Here is a 17227-nt window from a genome sequence, read left to right as displayed (position 1 = left end):
GTGTTTAAACGTTTTAGTGATAATTTTGCGGTTCTTTCTGTAGTATTACAAAGGCCTGTGCACGCCGGATGCGTGCTTGTTGTAATATATGTACAGATCCTTAAGATTATTAAGGATTCGTCACACAGGCGCGTTTCCGGGCGGGGCGTGAGCGGGGCGCGCCGCTTTTACATATAAAACCCGCCTGGAAAACGCGCCTGTGTGACGAAACCTTAAGAGACGGCACACCGCTTGCGTGGACGCCTCCAACGTTTTAGCGCAAACGCACGTACACATCAATGTACTAATCGAATAATCTCAAAAAAATCTAATATCACTAATTATTTCCTTCAGAATCTTACCGCATAGGTAAAATACCTGATTTAGAATCTCTAGCTTACTTCTACAGCACAGACTTAATTAAGTCTGTGTTCTACAGAATAATTCCTAATCTAAAAATTGAATTATTGTACTTAATACCCGGCCCAAGCTTGTTTAGTCGTCTGTATATTAAACATTGGAGCGCAAAATTGCCGCAGGCATGAACTTTGCGTGATAAACAGATCATTTTCGCTTCATTACGATGAACATCCAATATTATCTAATTTATTCCCAAATTATTTAGTAGAAAACTATGAAGTTTCCGTTAAAATAAAAATAGCAAAATTTAACGGAGAAGGAAGGTTTGGTTACCATCCCTTAGTAAATTTCTTTGTCTGATATACATATAATAAATAAACTAAAGTTAGAAACCGATACGGCCCTAGAGAACCAATAAATGACAAATCGAGTAAAACTTTTGGACAGACACAAAGTGCTTTTACTGGTAACGTACTGAAAAACATTTGACAGGGTATTTACATGATTTAGGGTATAAGTTGGGTCAAAATAGATAAAACTGGAGACGTTGCGTGACTAGCATAAGTAAAGAGAACTTAGGCGATAGGGTAGCCTATTGTCACGGATGATTTGCAATACAATTCGAGACGTCGGTGTCGTCAAGAAATACCTACCTGCCTCGCACAGCTAAACTGTGGAATGAGCTGTTTCCCGCGGTATTCCAGACCAATACTACCTTCAAGAAAATAACGTACTCCAAATTTAAAGACATATACAAACGGGAACTGAAGTAACAGTTTTGAATTATTCACGGTTAGTTTCACTAGACTTATATCGACCGGGATATGACGAAATATCGGGGGCTCGAAACAATACAAAAGGTAATCACGGTTGATATCCCGGTCGATATAAGTCTAGTGAGAACTGAAGTAGTTCTCCAACATTGCAGTCGAAAGGCGGTTCATTATTTCATTAACATTTGATCGTAAAGAAAATTCAACATCGAATTGTAGCTATACGAGCACTTGAAATATCACAAAGTCCTCCACAAAGCGGAATATCAAATGAAACGAAAATATACAGCGAAAAAGGTAGAAAAATTCCGGCCATTACGGTTCCTGCCCGTCAAAACGACATCACAGATGACCACAAACTAAATTACATGTGCATTCTAGAGTGCATCGCGAAAAATGTCTTTTTCACACATTTTAGAGAAACGAGCAAGAGAAATGGGTTTTATAAATTCATTTCGCAGCTGACGGGGCGTCGACTTTTTAATTACTTTTATAATTAAAAGCAACCTGTGTCGGGACATTGTATGAATTTGAAGAAACCCAGAAACAACGTCATCGTTCAAATTTAGACCCTTCGTATCTTACACAAGGTATTATTTACTTTGACTGGAGCAAATGAGATACCAACAGGGACAGCGCTGCTTCTCAATATGTCACGTTCGTGTTCGATTGTGGGAATGTTTGTCTTTTGTTTATTGGATCCATTTTGATTCGTCGCGATCACGGAGGGGCAACAAAATAAATGACTGCCGAACGTCACGCTCAAGAATTGTGCATTGTTTTTTTTGAACTCTATTGAATGGTGATAAAGGTGACAATTACGAGAATTAATTGAATGGACAGGTTGTATAAATTGAACTTGATGGAAGATTGAAGGAGTCTATGGGAAGTTAGAGAGTGTGAGTTGAATTTATACGTTAACTGGAGAATTTTAATCGACTTAAATCGGAAATGTGACATAGAGAAGGGACTATTTCTTAACCTATGGGTATAGTTAGTAGTAGTAACAAAACTGTGTGTCATATCATCTTCAATGAGTAATTTTAAAACTTTATTATTGGAACATAAAAAGACAAACTAAACAATTAAACTAAACTACATGCATTATAAAACCAATAAGTTAATAAGTACATAATTAATATTCTTATACTTAATCATTATTTATTTATAACATCATACACTTCATCCACAGAACTCTGCCAAATAAAAATCACTAGTTTTATGGTTATAGTTTATCCGCTGCTAAATGTAGTGATAAAAGTTTATTTATACCGTTTTCCGTAGGCCTGATATTAGTAATAAAGCAGTCTGGACCCGTAAAGCCTTCATATTCGCGGATCAAAAGTTAAGCCAGATTGGAGCGCGCTCAACGTCGCTGGTCCACACAAACTCAAAGAGCGATAGAGAGGCAGATAACGAAATTTCGATTTCCGTATTTCGCGATTCCCTCTGTTTACACATTGATTAGTTTTTATTCCAAGTTCAGTCACTAAACGCAAGTAGCAAGTAACGAATGTATGAACTCGCAATAAAGTACACTACTCAATGCGTAAACTATATGAAGGCCAGTTACACTTAAATGTAAGGCCTGAGTGGACGCTCGAAGCGGAGCGTTCGGCGGGGCGTCCAGCGTGGCGTCGGGCTCACAAGTAATTTGAGCAGCGTGCCGCTCCTATACGTTTGCATTTGATTAACATGTACGCCGCACGCCCCGCCCCGCTGCACGCCCAACTCGAGCGTCCACTCAGGCCTTACACTTACCTATATTGAGTAATTGACCTTTAAGTCATAAGGCCCACCTGTTATAAAAAAGAACCAGTAGAAATGAAGATGGCGACGCAAGAATTCTTCGGAAGATCTTGGGCGTTCTTTACATTAAAATTGTCGGTTGCAATGTCGAATATCCAAACTATTAACTACAAATTCGTGAACCTTATTTTTAAGGTCTATATTTATACCGTTGGTCAGTTAAGATAAGAGGTTGCTGTTACTACATAAGGAGTTATTTTTGTAAACAACTCAACTTTGTCCGAACCGTCCGGCTGAAGTGTAGATTTATCATCCTCAAGCCGTTTTTTCGAAAGGGCAATGACCTCAATTTCATGGGATGATTGGCCTGAACGAGGGTGTTCAATTTCTACACATGAGCACAGAATAAATAATAGTATGTACTAAGTACAGAAGACTCACTCTCCAATAAAACGCGTCTGTTACGATCAGCACAGATATGGCCGCTAGATGGCGACAGCGCCACGCGCGGCTTATGGCTTTCCCCAAAATTGGGGCCGAACGGATGTACTTTTAGCTACCTGTAGCAAAGCGACGAAATCGCGGAGTGAGACACGCCTGACATGAGTGAAAATGTTGACTGGAACTTTTATGATAATAATAACCAGGATCGGTGAAACTTAAATCTGCAGTGGTATCATGTTCGCGTTTATATCACCTGTCATGTCATGCGTCACTTTCGCACTTACATACTTGTTAGAACGTGACAGGCATGGTGACAAATGATAAAGAGCTGGCCATCTGAGCCCTTCAGAATGCCTTGCAAAAGCGGTGAATATTTATCCAGCGGCCGTATTATGGTCGCATTTTTATCACTTGTCATGTCATGCGTCACTTGCGCACTTGCATACTTGTTAGAATGTGCCAGGCATGATGACAGATGATAAAAAACCGACCAGCTTAGGCCTACATAGGTATCATATATTACTGGTCAGGCTATAGATTCAATAAAATACATTAATAAAAGACTGAACAATAAGTGTTATAAAATGAATATAAAACTAGAATTAAGTACAACTAATACTAAAGCTAAAAAATTAAAAATATCTATCAAAAGGTACAGGTACCTACATAGGTGGATTCTAATTTAACAATTTACGTATTATGGTTTCGAACTGGTTTCGATACGACCTTGACGATTGTCGCGCATCTTACGCGTCTTTTTTTTCAATTCTTGTTCGCGTGAACCAATAATGAGCGATCTTCAAGTTCGTATCTAAAGAACTTCAAAGCAATGTAGTTTTCGTGACATTATTCGTGATTCCCTTAGATTTTTCAACGGACGAGAGATATTTTGAAACAACGCGGTAATTAAATATATTTTTTCCGTCTTCTGTTAGTATCCTACTTATTCAAACTGCGAATTATATTTTGCCACGCACGAGTATCTACGCCCACGTGTATCTTTTATTCCACTGTTTAAAAAAATGTACATAAACATGTACATTGTACAGCAATCTTTCCGTTCCACGTGTATCATCAAAAATTCGCATTGTGTTTATTAAAAGTTTGTAGAGCCACCGGAAATATACTTTTTTCTACTCCAGCACTTAAATGTGTCAATTAAATGACTGACAGTGATATCTAAAGCAATGTCATTTGAATGCTTTGTCTATAGGCTCATAAGATGACTGCTAGCAGTCATCTTATGAGTATAATACAACTGCTTTATTTTTTTTAAAGATACAAGTTCCGATCATCTTGATTGAAAGAGGTATGTTTTCATTTACAATAATAACTCTTTTTTTTTTAAATAATAACTCAATTTTTTTTTAATAATTTTTTTTTTTTTTTTTTTTTTTGCTGCAGCTGTCATAGAAAAAGTAATGTATGCAACAGCTCATAATTGGTTCTTAAAATTCTCGGGTCTTTTTTTACAAAACTCGACTACGTCTCGTTTTGTAACTTCGACCCTTGAATTTTAAGAACCCTTATTATATCACTGTTGCATAAACTACTATTTTAATACAGTTTCCATTCGTTCTCGATTCCAGCGAATTGATGTTTTATATTAACTGTATATATGTCGGCGGCAGATCGTAAAATCGGGCATATCGAGATATTACTAGGCATATCATGAAACGCCGCCATTTCATGATCTGACTAAGATTAACCCAGGCGTATCACGATCTGCCTTATAAAAGAGGCGGCAGATCGGTCAGACCAATGTATTCGTTGATATTCCTAGCTTCATACCGGGCGCATCGTAAAATAATTGATAAGATATTCCTAGGCATATCATGAAACGCCGCCATTTCATGATCTGACTAAAATTAACTCAGGCATATCACGATCTGTCTTATAAAAGATTCGGCAGATCGATGGGAGCAATGTATTCGTCGAATTCCTAGCTTCATTCATACCGATCGCATCGTAAAATAATTGAATTTTTTTCCACTGGTGGCGCTGCATTCTATATGGCGCTGCGTCCGAGCAGTGTTGCCAGATCGTACTTTTTAATACAAGTTTACGTTCCTTTTGAGCCTTGAGGTTTGCTCGATATGGCTGGTGGTCGCTAGGCAGATCATGAAATGCCGGCGTTTCATGATCTGCCTAGGAATATCACCCATTGAGGTTTGCACGATATGGCTGGTGGTCGCGCTAGGCAGATCATGAAATGCCGGCGTTTCATGTTCTGCCTAGGAATATCACCCCTTGAGGTTTGTACGATATGGCTGGTCGTCGCTAGGCAGATCATGAAATGCCGGCGTTTCATGATCTGTCTAGGAATATCACCCCTTGAGGTTTGCACGATATGGCTGGTCGTCGCTACGCAGATTATGAAATGCCGGCGTTTCATGATCTGCCTAGGAATATCACCCCTTGAGGTTTGCACGATATGGCTGGTCGTCGCTAGACAGATCATGAAATGCCGGCGTTTCATGATCTGCCTAGGAATATCACCCATTGAGGTTTGCACGATATGGCTGATGGTCGCGCTAGGCAGATTATGAAATGCCGGCGTTTCATGATCTGCCTAGGAATATCACCCCTTGAGGTTTGCACGATATGGCTGGTGGTCGCTAGGCAGATCATGAAATGCCGGCGTTTCATGATCTGCCTAGGAATATCACCCCTTGAGGTTTTCACGATATGGCTGGTCGTTGTTAGGCAGATCACGAAATGCCGGCGTTTTATGATCTGCCTAGGAATATCACCCCTTGAGGTTTGCACGATACCTATGGCTAGTCGTCGCTAGGCAGATCATAAAATGCCGGCGTTTCATGATCTGCCTAGGAATATCACCCCTTGAGGTTTGCACGATATGGCTGGTCGTCGCTAGGCAGATCATGAAATGCCGGCGTTTCATGATCTGCTTAGGAATATCACCCCTTGAGGTTTGCACGATATGGCTAGTCGTCGCTAGGCAGATCATGACATGCCGGCGTTTCACGATCTGCCTAGGAATATCACCCCTTGAGGTTTGCACGATATGGCTGGTCGTCGCTAGGCAGATCATGAAATGCCGGCGTTTCATGATCTGCCTAGGAATATCACCCATTGAGGTTTGCACGATATGGCTGGTGGTCGCGCTAGGCAGATCATGAAATGCCGGCGTTTCATGACCTGCCTAGGAATATCACCCCTTGAGGTTTGCACGATATGGCTGGTCGTCGCTAGGCAGATCATGAAATGCCGGCGTTTCATGATCTGCCTAGGAATATCACCCCTTGAGGTTTGCACGATATGTCTGGTCGTCGCTAAGCAGATCATGAAATGCCGGCGTTTCATGATCTGCCTAGGAATATCACCCCTTGAGTTTCCACGATATGGCTGATGGTCGCACTAGTCAGATCATGAAATGCCGGCGTTTCATGATATGCCTAGGAATATCACACCCTACTATTTGATATGCCTAAACGTCGCTAGGCAAATCGTCTAACGTTGATGTTTGAACGATATGGCTGGTAGTCGCTAGTCAGATCATGAAATGGCGGCGTTTCATGGTATGCCTAGGAATATCTCGATATGGCCGATTTTACGATCTGCCTCCGACATATACAAGCTTGAGCTTGTATTCCTGTAGCGCATTTGAAGTAACCAGTGTAACACGAAAATCAGCGTTGAGTTAAAACACTGCTTGGAAATGTCGCGAATCGTTCTAGGTAACGTTTTTTACATAGCACTTCTACTCGTTCTATTTTTTTTTGTGTGCCATTTTTCAAAAATGAAAACTAGTACCAGACTAGATATTACTAGTAGTTCGCCCCGAACTGAGAACTCGCGGTTCGCCAAAATGTTAGATCATTATTTTAAAATTGTGAATTTAAAAGCTATATTATAAAATGTGTAAGCCGAGCACTTTCGTTTGATACCAAACTCGACCATACTTTCTTGCTAAAAAGATGACCAGAATAGCAAGACCCCTCACAAATAGCTTTTAGCCTTCTAAGCTCTTCTAGCTCAATAACCCCTTGATCGAGCCTGCTCATAATTTAATGACTAAAATACAATGCTCTCAACTACACGTTTACCCAATTTCATTTAAATTAGAACAAATTTACTTAAGTTATTGTGTATCAAACTATCCTCTGATAGTTCAGCTTAAAAACATCGAAATGCCGGGACGTGCCCCTAGCCAGCCGTGTGCTCCAAGTTGAATGTAAGAACTTCACTTCGCTTCGCTCGCTCGTTCGATAATTATGTTACATAAATGTTCATGCCAAATATCAAGTAATTTAATACATTCACCGCTGAGCTACGGTCCCGGATAAAAAGGATTTCCCGGTATGTAGCGAAAATGCTTCGTAGAGGCAAAACGACAACGTATCGTGATTAGTACTGAATGGGTTAAGTATGTCGTATAAAAATAAAGGTATAATTTCGTTTGTATGGGAACGATTTGTTGGCGACGAGTTCGTCTGACTTAACGCATTCGCTGCCAACGTTTTCGTAGCGCTACTTTTTCCGCTTTGTAGAGGAAAGCGACTACGAAAAGAGTGCCCACCAAGCGAGCCTCAATGTGTTAAAGCAATGACGTTGTCCCTTCAAAGTATTTTACAGATGGCGCCAGCATATTAGGTTTTCCTGTTAATCCCTAGTTTGAGTTATTAATGGAAACTTTTAATTGCCATTTGCTAGTTCACTTTGCGTGGAAAAATGACTAGGATAATTATTTTAAACTGTAAGTACAGTAACTTTATGTACACGGATCGTCATTTATAGTAGAAAAGTTCGGTGGAAATAACAACAATTTCAATCGGAACGATGGTTTTCGGATCTCATCCACATGAAATCCAGTAATTAACTAGTAAACGTAAGCGATTCACGGCCCGATTCGAACTTTAAGATACGTCAAATATTACATCTAGTTTCGATATGGATTGGATATGTCAGTGTCAAAAGTGACGTTTTTGTTTGAACAGAGTTCGAATCGAGCCGTAAGTTCCTTTTTAGTAAATGACCTTAATATAAAAATGTGTGCGAAAATGTAATTTTTCTAACATGTATCACAATATACAACATATTGGTAACAAAACCAGCTATTTCCCTATTTAGCCAAACTCCTAGTTAGCCGTATCCGAACTGTCGGCGAACAGTGATTTACGTGCAAACTTTCAACATGCTCACATGATTTACCGCCCGTGTGCGGTCAGCGGATTACGAAGTGAGGTTGTGAGATGTGACACTTTCAGGAATAAATATCGTTGATAAGTTTATTCATAGGGTGACTGCTATACTTAAGCCCTTGCTACACGGTCGCCGACAAGCCCCTCAGACCGCGTGGCCTTGGTCTGGACGGACCGTGTACACAGTTGTTTCCAACAAAATTTGACCAAAACTGACCAAGGACAGACCAAGGTCAGACGGTTAGAAGGTTTGTCGGCGACCGTGTAGCGAGGGCTTTATTGGCCACTACATAGTAATTGGCCACTCTTAACAATAAGGTTTCAATTGGCTTGTTTCTTTCTGATTTGTTGAAGTGAAAACTTCTTTAGCGGCGCTGTGCACTTTTTGAGGTGGGGAAAAAATGTTAAACTCGAGACAGCGTAAGACGGACACGTGACCTGATCGAAAAACTGTTAAATTTAATGTCATTGAGTTTTTCTTTATTGATTTAAATGCCATCTAGTGAGTTTCGCTCTAACTGGTATTAATATAACTAGAGTACTAACGCTGATGTGCTTAGGGGTTTCAAGTAATTAACGCTAACACTAGATGGCGTTAACCTCAATTATACATAGTGCATTTTGCAATAGTCATTGAGTTTTCACTTCTGCCGGCACTCCCTGGTGCAACCCGTTGTTTTTAGGAAAGACCAATTACTATATAGTGGCCAATCACAAGGATGATGATGAATTGGTTAAGATGGAAGGGTACAGTCTTATCTTATCTTATCTTATTATTTTCGGGGGCCCTTACGGATACACTTCGACCCATAGGGATCTTTTGTGCAATTACCCCCTGGAGAAGATCCGTCAGCTACTCAAGAGCTTTTCCCACCATATCCATGTGTCGGATGATGGAGCTCATGGGTAGCGTTTTAAAGTCCTTTGGTTCCAGATATCCTGCTCCAAAGTCCTTCATTCTTTGTCTGGCGAGGGCGTGACATTCACACATTAAGTGTTTCACTGTCTCTTCCTCTTCGCCACACATACGACAATCGGTGTTGTCAGAATGTCCCATCTTGGTCAGAATTCCCTTGACCCCGTAATGACCAGTGAACACCCCCGTTATGATTTGGAGTTGTCTTTTGCTAAGTTTCCAAAGCTTTTTGCTCCAGCCGGAGTCTACTCCTTGCATGAAGAGCTTTGCATGCTTTAGACCCGTCAGACTGTTCCATTCTTCCTGATGTTTGGTCTTGGCATGGTCTTTAATAGCCGTTGTGATGGTTCCCTGTGAGAGCCCCACGAATGGTTCCGGACCTATAAAGTTGCTTTCAGATCCGGTTCTGGCAAGTTCATCTGCATTTTCATTGCCTATGAATCCCTCGTGCCCTGGGATCCATACCAGTTGCACTCTGTTTTGCCTTCCAAGCTGGTTCAGAGCTTGGACGCCATTATATACCAGTCTAGAGTCCACTCTGTGCGATTCAAGCGCTTTGAGTGCCGCCTGACTGTCGCTGAGTATATAGATATTCTTCCCTTGGGTTTGCCTAACTATATTCTCATGCACGCAGGCAATTATAGCGAAAGTCTCAGCTTGGAAGACAGTGGCGTAATTGCCCATGCTTATACTACTACTAAAGTCATTTGCATAAATGCCTGCTCCCGTACCAGATTCTGTCTTAGACCCATCTGTGTACCATATGATGTCGTTTTCATCAGGGATTGGTGCTTCAAGACCTTCGGTCCATTCTGCCCTTGTTGGAATTTTAACGTTAAAATTCTTATGGAATACAAACTTGGGTTGCATTTTATCGCAGCCCATGTTCGTAATCCTTTTCACGAAATTGTCGCATTCCATGTTTGTGTGCTTGGTCTTTGGCTTGCTATCGCTCCAGAGGCCTGTTAGGGCCAACCTGTGTAACGATTTCCGCGCCTCAGATTGTATCACTAGGTGTAACGGTGGAAGGTCTAGCAGTACCTCCATCGCCGCGGTTGGCGTCGTTCTAAACGCACCAGTAATAGCCATGCATGCCGTTCTTTGTATTTTCATAAGGGCATCCCTGCATGTTCTCTTTAGTGTCCTTGGCCACCATGCCAGGCATCCGTACAAGATGATTGGTCTTACCATCATGGTATAGATCCATCTTAGTACCTTGGGGTTTAGACCCCACGTTTTGCCATAAGCCGATCTACACATTCCAAACACTCTAAGTGCCTTGGTGATTGTGAGTTCGACATGCTTTCTCCAGTTCAGTTCTTTATCAAGTGTTACGCCTAGATATTTCACTTCATTGGACATTTCCAGGACCCTTCCATAAAGCTTCAGCTGCTTCATGCCATTAAGGGTCTTTTTCCTGGTAAACGGTATTACCACTGTTTTGCCTGGGTTTATGGAGAGTTGATGACAGTTGCACCATCTCTCCACTTGCTTCAGTGCTTTATTCATGATTTCCGATACTGTTCCCGGGAATTTTCCGTTTACAAGAATCACTAAATCATCTGCATACCCTACCGTATGTATTGGGCCTTTGTTTAGTTCTTCCAACAGTGAGTTAACTACCAGACTCCAGAGAGTTGGTGAGAGAACCCCACCCTGTGGGCAACCTTTCGTAGCCGTAGCTAGTATTTCGTCTCCCATAAGGGAGGATGTTATTAGTCGGCTATTTAGCATAGTACCAATCCATCTACAGATTGTCGGCTCTATGCCATGTTTAGATGCTGCAATACTGATTGCCTGATACGTGGTGCGGTCGAATGCCCCCTCCACGTCTAGAAAAGTAGCCAGACATAGTTCTTTGTTTTCTATCGCCTGTTCCGCTCTGGTTGTCACCAGGTGTAGTGCCGTTTCAGTCGATTTACCCGGCTGGTACGCACACTGCAATTGGTGCAGTGGATGCCTCTTAAGAGGACCATCCCTTATGTGTCTGTCTACCAGTTTCTCCAGTGTTTTGAGGAAAAACGATGACAGACTTATCGGCCTGTATGATTTGGCTTCTGTGTAATCTGCTTTGCCTGGTTTAGGCAAATACGTTACTTTTACCATCCTCCATACACGCGGCACGTGTCCGAAGGCTATACACGCTCTGTACAATCTACCTAAGTGCGGTATTAGTACATTGGCGCCCTCTTGTAGTAGTATGGGGTAGATTCCATCTGGCCCCGGGGCTTTGTATGGTTGAAATGTGGATAGTGCCCATTGTATCTTATCGTGATCTACTACCTTTTTAGACGTGTCCCAGTTGTACCTGGTTGTGCTAATGGATTGTTCCATTGCACTGTTTACTACATCGTCCGTTACGCTCTGATGTATTATCGAGCCTGGGAAGTGTGTGTTACACATAACTTTAAGGGTTTCGAGCCCCGTTTCAGTCATTCCTCCGTCACTTCTTCTAATGGAAGTAAGTGGGACTGACTTCGTTGCGGCTAGTGCCTTTGTGAGTCTCATGCCTTCCGGTATGGACCTGATTTGATCGCAATGGTTCATCCATGCTTTCCTTTTTGCTTTCCTCACGGCTTTGCTGTATTCCGTGAGTTTCTGCGCGTAATGCTCAAAGTCATTGGTCCTTTTAGCATCATTGAAGACAGCCCTGGTTTCCCTCCGGAGTTTAGCAATCTCCGGGTTCCACCAAGGCGCCTTCTTCGCCAGGATTTTCTTTTCCGGGCAGTTGTTTGACCAAGCTGTGCAGACAGCTTGTACTATTCTGTCTGTTTCAAGTTCTATGTCAATAATAGAGTTTAACTTGCCTTTAGGGTCTCCCAGTTCCACCTTCAGGTCGCTTTTGAACGCTAACCAGTTGGTGTTTCTGGGATTCCGTTTGCGTATAGTTCCTAATTCGATTTTAGTCTTATACCTGAAGCATATATATCTGTGGTCCGATAAAGAAATCTCCCCAGAGACATGCCATGAGCTGATCTTATTACTCGCGTTGTTGGACGCTAGCGTTATATCAATAACCTCACCCCGCCTCGCATTGACGAATGTCGGTTCATTGCCTTTATTTAATATTTGTAAAGAGGAGCTTACCAGAAAATCCAGTACCTTCTCCCCTCTTCTGTTGACACCTGAGCTCCCCCAGATGACGTGGTGTGCATTTGCGTCGCAGCCGATGACCAGGTCGGTGTTCACCTGGCTGCCGTAGATAGCAAGATCCCTCAGTTGCCCAGTGATTGGATCCGCTGCCTCGTAGGGAAGGTAGGCTGATGAGATGATTAGCGCCTTGCCCCCCCCCTTGTTTTGGATCTTGACCGTGGTCCAGTCAGGGTTGGCCGTAATGTGTAATTCTAATTAACAATTAATCATTTCCATTAACCATTAAATCCGCAATTAGTCAATTGCATTACGCATCAATTTAAATTAAGTTAATTAGAATTGAATTTTGAGACGTTTAATTACATTGATTGTCAATCTAAATTAACGTTTAATGCAATTAAATCAATTTTTTCATAAACTAATAATTAATGTTACTATTGCTTAGAAACTTGGAGCTAGGTATTAAAATTAAAAATAAGCATATGAATACAAGCTTCAGTGAATTATCAGGTCGTGATATTTTAAAATGAGACAACAAAATGACCCTGAAACCTGGCAGTAGGTACCTACTGGAACTCAGGTTTGGTGCAACATAGACACACGCCGTTTAGGCTATTCGACTCGTCACAATGAGCACTTGGGAGAGCAGTACCCAAGATGGAGCTGATGCTGAACCTTGGCTGTACCTAGTGGAACTCAGGTTTGGTGCAACATAGACACACGCCGTTTTGGTCATCCGACTCGTCTTGATGAGCACTTGAGAGAGCAGTACCCAAGATAGAGCTGATGCTGAACCCTGGCAGTACCTAATGGAACTCAGGTTTGGTGCAACATAGACAAACCCCGTTTTAGTCATCCGACTCGTCTTGATGAGCACTTGGGAGAGCAGTACCCAAGATAGAGCTGATGCTGAACCCTGGCAGTACCTAATGGAACTCAGGTTTGGTGCAACATAGACAAACGCCGTTTTGGTCATCCGACTCGTCTTGATGAGCACTTGGGAGAGCAGTACCCAAGATAGAGCTGATGCTGAACCCTGGCAGTACCTAATGGAACTCAGGTCTGGTGCAACATAGACAAACGCCGTTTTGGTCATCCGACTCGTCTTGATGAGCACTTGGGAGAGCAGTATCCAAGATAGAGCTGATGCTGAACCCTGGCAGTACCTAATGGAACTCAGGTTTGGTGCAACATAGACAAACGCCGGTTTGGTCATCCGACTCGTCTTGATGAGCACTTGGGAGAGCAGTACCCAAGATAGAGCTGATGCTGACCCCTGGCAGTACCTAATGGAACTCAGGTTTGGTGCAACATAGACAAACGCCGTTTTGGTCATCCGACTCGTCTTGATGAGCACTTGGGAGAGCAGTACCCAAGATTGAGCTGATGCTGAACCCTGGCAGTACCTAATGGAATTCAGGTTTGGTGCAACATAGACAAACGCCGTTTTGGTCATCCGACTCGTCTTGATGAGCACTTGGGAGAGCAGTGCCCAAGATAGAGCTGATGCTAAACCCTGGCAGTACCTAATGGAACTCAGGTCTGGTGCAACATAGACAAACGCCGTATTGGTCATCCTACTCGTCTTGATGAGCACTTGGGAGAGCAGTGCCCAAGATAGAGCTGATGCTAAACCCTGGCAGTACCTAATGGAACTCAGGTCTGGTGCAACATAGACAAACGCCGTTTTGGTCATCCGACTCGTCTTGATGAGCACTTGGGAGAGCAGTACCCAAGATAGAGCTGATGCTGAACCCTGGCAGTACCTAGTGGAACTCAGGTTTGATGCAACATAGACACACGCCGTATTGGTCATCCTACTCGTCTTGATGAGCACTTGGGAGAGCAGTACCCAAGATAGAGCTGATGCTGAACCCTGGCAGTACCTAGTGGAACTCAGGTTTGGTGCAACATAGACACACGCCGTTTTGGTCATCCGACTCGTCTTGATGAGCACTTGGGAGAGCAGTACCCAAGATTGAGCTGATGCTGAACCCTGGCAGTACCTAATGGAACTCAGGTTTGGTGCAACATAGACAAACGCCGTTTTGGTCATCCGACTCGTCTTGATGAGCACTTGGGAGAGCAGTACCCAAGATAGAGCTGATGCTGAACCCTGGCAGTACCTAGTGGAACTCAGGTTTGATGCAACATAGACACACGCAGTATTCATAATCATAATCATAATCATCGCATTTATTCGTGATAAACTATAACATACTAGATATGAGCGCCGCGCCGGCGCGCCGCCGCCGCCGACAAAATTTTCGCGCCGCCGCCGCCGACGCTGCGCTATCGGCGTGGCATCGGCGTGACCTTGGTAGTTACTACTGCTTTCAGAATCAGATAATATATTTTTAATCCAGTTTAGATCATTAACGGCGCCACTTCGAATAGTTTATAGGCATTCAAAGGGTATTTTAGGCCCATATAATTCAAAAATATCGAAGGCAAATGCAAACTTATCTGTCTAGTAACCGCGCTACTAGTCTTGGGGAAACGAAATTATTTAATATCAATTTTAACATCAATATGCTTGTAACCCCCAATTTAGACTCTCGCGCGAGCCACGAGACGAGCCGCGAGCCGCGCCACGAGACGCGAGTCCACCGCTTACACTCGCGTTCGGCTTGTCATTCGGTTATAAACCTTATGCCGTGCCGTTAGTGTTTAAATTATATTAGCTCGACGAGCTTGCGAGCCACGAGACGAGCCGCGAGCCCACCGCTTACACTCGCGTCTCGTGGCGCGGCTCGCGGCTCGTCTCGTGGCTCGCGCGAGAGTCTAATCCGCCTAGAATAAACATACTGATTTCCTTCCATTTTTATTGTGGAACGTTCCACATTACAATTTATAGATTGTATATATACACTAGACATGTCAATCACAATGAAAAAAATTACTGTGATCAACTCTAGCTAACGTGAGACTCGAACCCACATCTTTGGATTACCGATCCAATGCATAACTAATTTTGCCAGCTAACCATCCGTCATTTACCGCGAATTTAACCATTGCAAGCATGGTTAAACGTTTTTAAAAGGTATAAAATGGGGTTAATTTTGAGATATTAAGCGTTTCCACGTCCAAATGTCCGGCCGTTGGCTTCGCATGGAAGGGCGTCGGAATCGGGTCTCAATTAAACTTGGCCACTGTTGAAATTTCAAGCTTTGCTCTCTCGCAGCTCAATCTTTGGCCTTGCACCGCTCGCATGGAATTAAGCCGCTATCTGAACCTGCAAGTTTTTGGCCCTGTTTGGAGCTCAACTTTCGGCCTGTTTTAAAACGCTTGAGCATTGGTCCTTATCCGATCTTAGCTCCATTTCAGCTCGGCCTTTGGCGTCGCACGAATGCGCCCGCAGGAAAGCTCCAGATCTTTAACACTATGGCTTCAGTCTTTATCGGCTTGCACCCTCGCTCTGCTCTCTTGCAGCTCGGCCTCGCACAGAAGCGCGCCGCAATCGGCGCTCCAGGCGTTCAGCCGTCAGCCAAGCTTACACTTAGCGTTCGATTCTTAGCTGTATGCTTACCTGCAGCTCATCCTCTGGCCTCGCATTGGGAGGCGTCGAAATCAAGTCTTCGGTGTTACATGGAGCTCGGCGTTGGGCCTCACTTTTTGACATAAATCGGTTTTGTTGGGTCGATATTGGTTAATGACGGAGCTCGTTTTTTTTTTGGACTGTTGACAAGACGTTTCCCTGATACAGTCAATCCGCAATTTTTACCTTAGCACAAAAGATAAGGGCCTCGCTAAGATCTTCCTGCCAAAGCCTCGCCATGATTAAGACCGCCTCTGATGCCGCGCGATACCGCTTATCCACAGTTTATACGATATCAATTTTTTTCGTACCATTATTCAATAAATTATCCTTGAAAATAAAAAATGCATTTATTTAATAACTTCCTTAGAGCAAAAACATGTTTTTTCGGTAAAATTTTGGTTAAAATTCTTTTTTCATTAATCGAAGGTGTTTCAAGGCCACGCCGCCGATTCGCCGCCGCCGCCGACCAATTTTGACCGGCGCGCCGCCGCCGGCTATATGCCTATCGGCGCTCATATCTATAACATACACAAGTACACAACAAACAGAGAAAATTAAACATAATATAAATACATAGTTTACCACGAAATGGTCCCGCCTCAGCATAATGCTAACCCAGAAGTTAGCGCTGATCTTCCGGCGAGGCCATTTGTGGGTCACGAAACGAAAACGCAGCTGTACGACACGGCCCCATCATAAAACCGTATTGGTCATCCTACTCGTCTTGATGAGCACTTGGGAGAGCAGTACCCAAGATAGAGCTGATGCTGAACCCTGGCAGTACCTAGTGGAACTCAGGTTTGGTGCAACATAGAAACACGCCGTTTTGGTCATCCGACTCGTCTTGATGAGCACTTGGGAGAGCAGTACCCAAGATTGAGCTGATGCTGAACCCTGGCAGTACCTAATGGAACTCAGGTTTGGTGCAACATAGACAAACGCCGTTTTGGTCATCCGACTCGTCTTGATGAGCACTTGGGAGAGCAGTGCCCAAGATAGAGCTGATGCTAAATCCTGGCAGTACCTAATGGAACTCAGGTCTGGTGCAACATAGACAAACGCCGTTTTGGTCATCCGACTTGTCTTGATGAGCACTTGGGAGAGCAGTACCCAAGATAGAGCTGATGCTGAACCCTGGCAGTACCTAATGGAACTCAGGTCTGGTGCAACATAGACAAACGCCGTTTTGGTCATCCGACTCGTCTTG

The 17227-nt window shown here is 43.1% G+C and overlaps 1 protein-coding gene and 1 long non-coding RNA gene across 2 annotated transcripts in view; one reads left to right on the top strand and one right to left on the bottom strand.

Moving 5' to 3' along the window:
- The window catches only part of LOC134649415 (uncharacterized), a 356591-nt gene that overhangs the window by 195077 nt on the left and 144287 nt on the right, over positions 1-17227 (top strand). The window lies entirely within an intron of this gene.
- LOC134649372 (centaurin-gamma-1A) overlaps positions 1-17227 on the bottom strand; it is a 384793-nt gene that overhangs the window by 231384 nt on the left and 136182 nt on the right. The gene's annotated exons all lie outside the window — the stretch shown is intronic.

This window comes from Cydia amplana, chromosome 7 (assembly GCF_948474715.1).
Source record: "Cydia amplana chromosome 7, ilCydAmpl1.1, whole genome shotgun sequence".
Taxonomy (NCBI): Eukaryota; Metazoa; Arthropoda; class Insecta; order Lepidoptera; family Tortricidae; genus Cydia; species Cydia amplana.
This window is presented reverse-complemented; position numbering and strand designations above follow the sequence as displayed.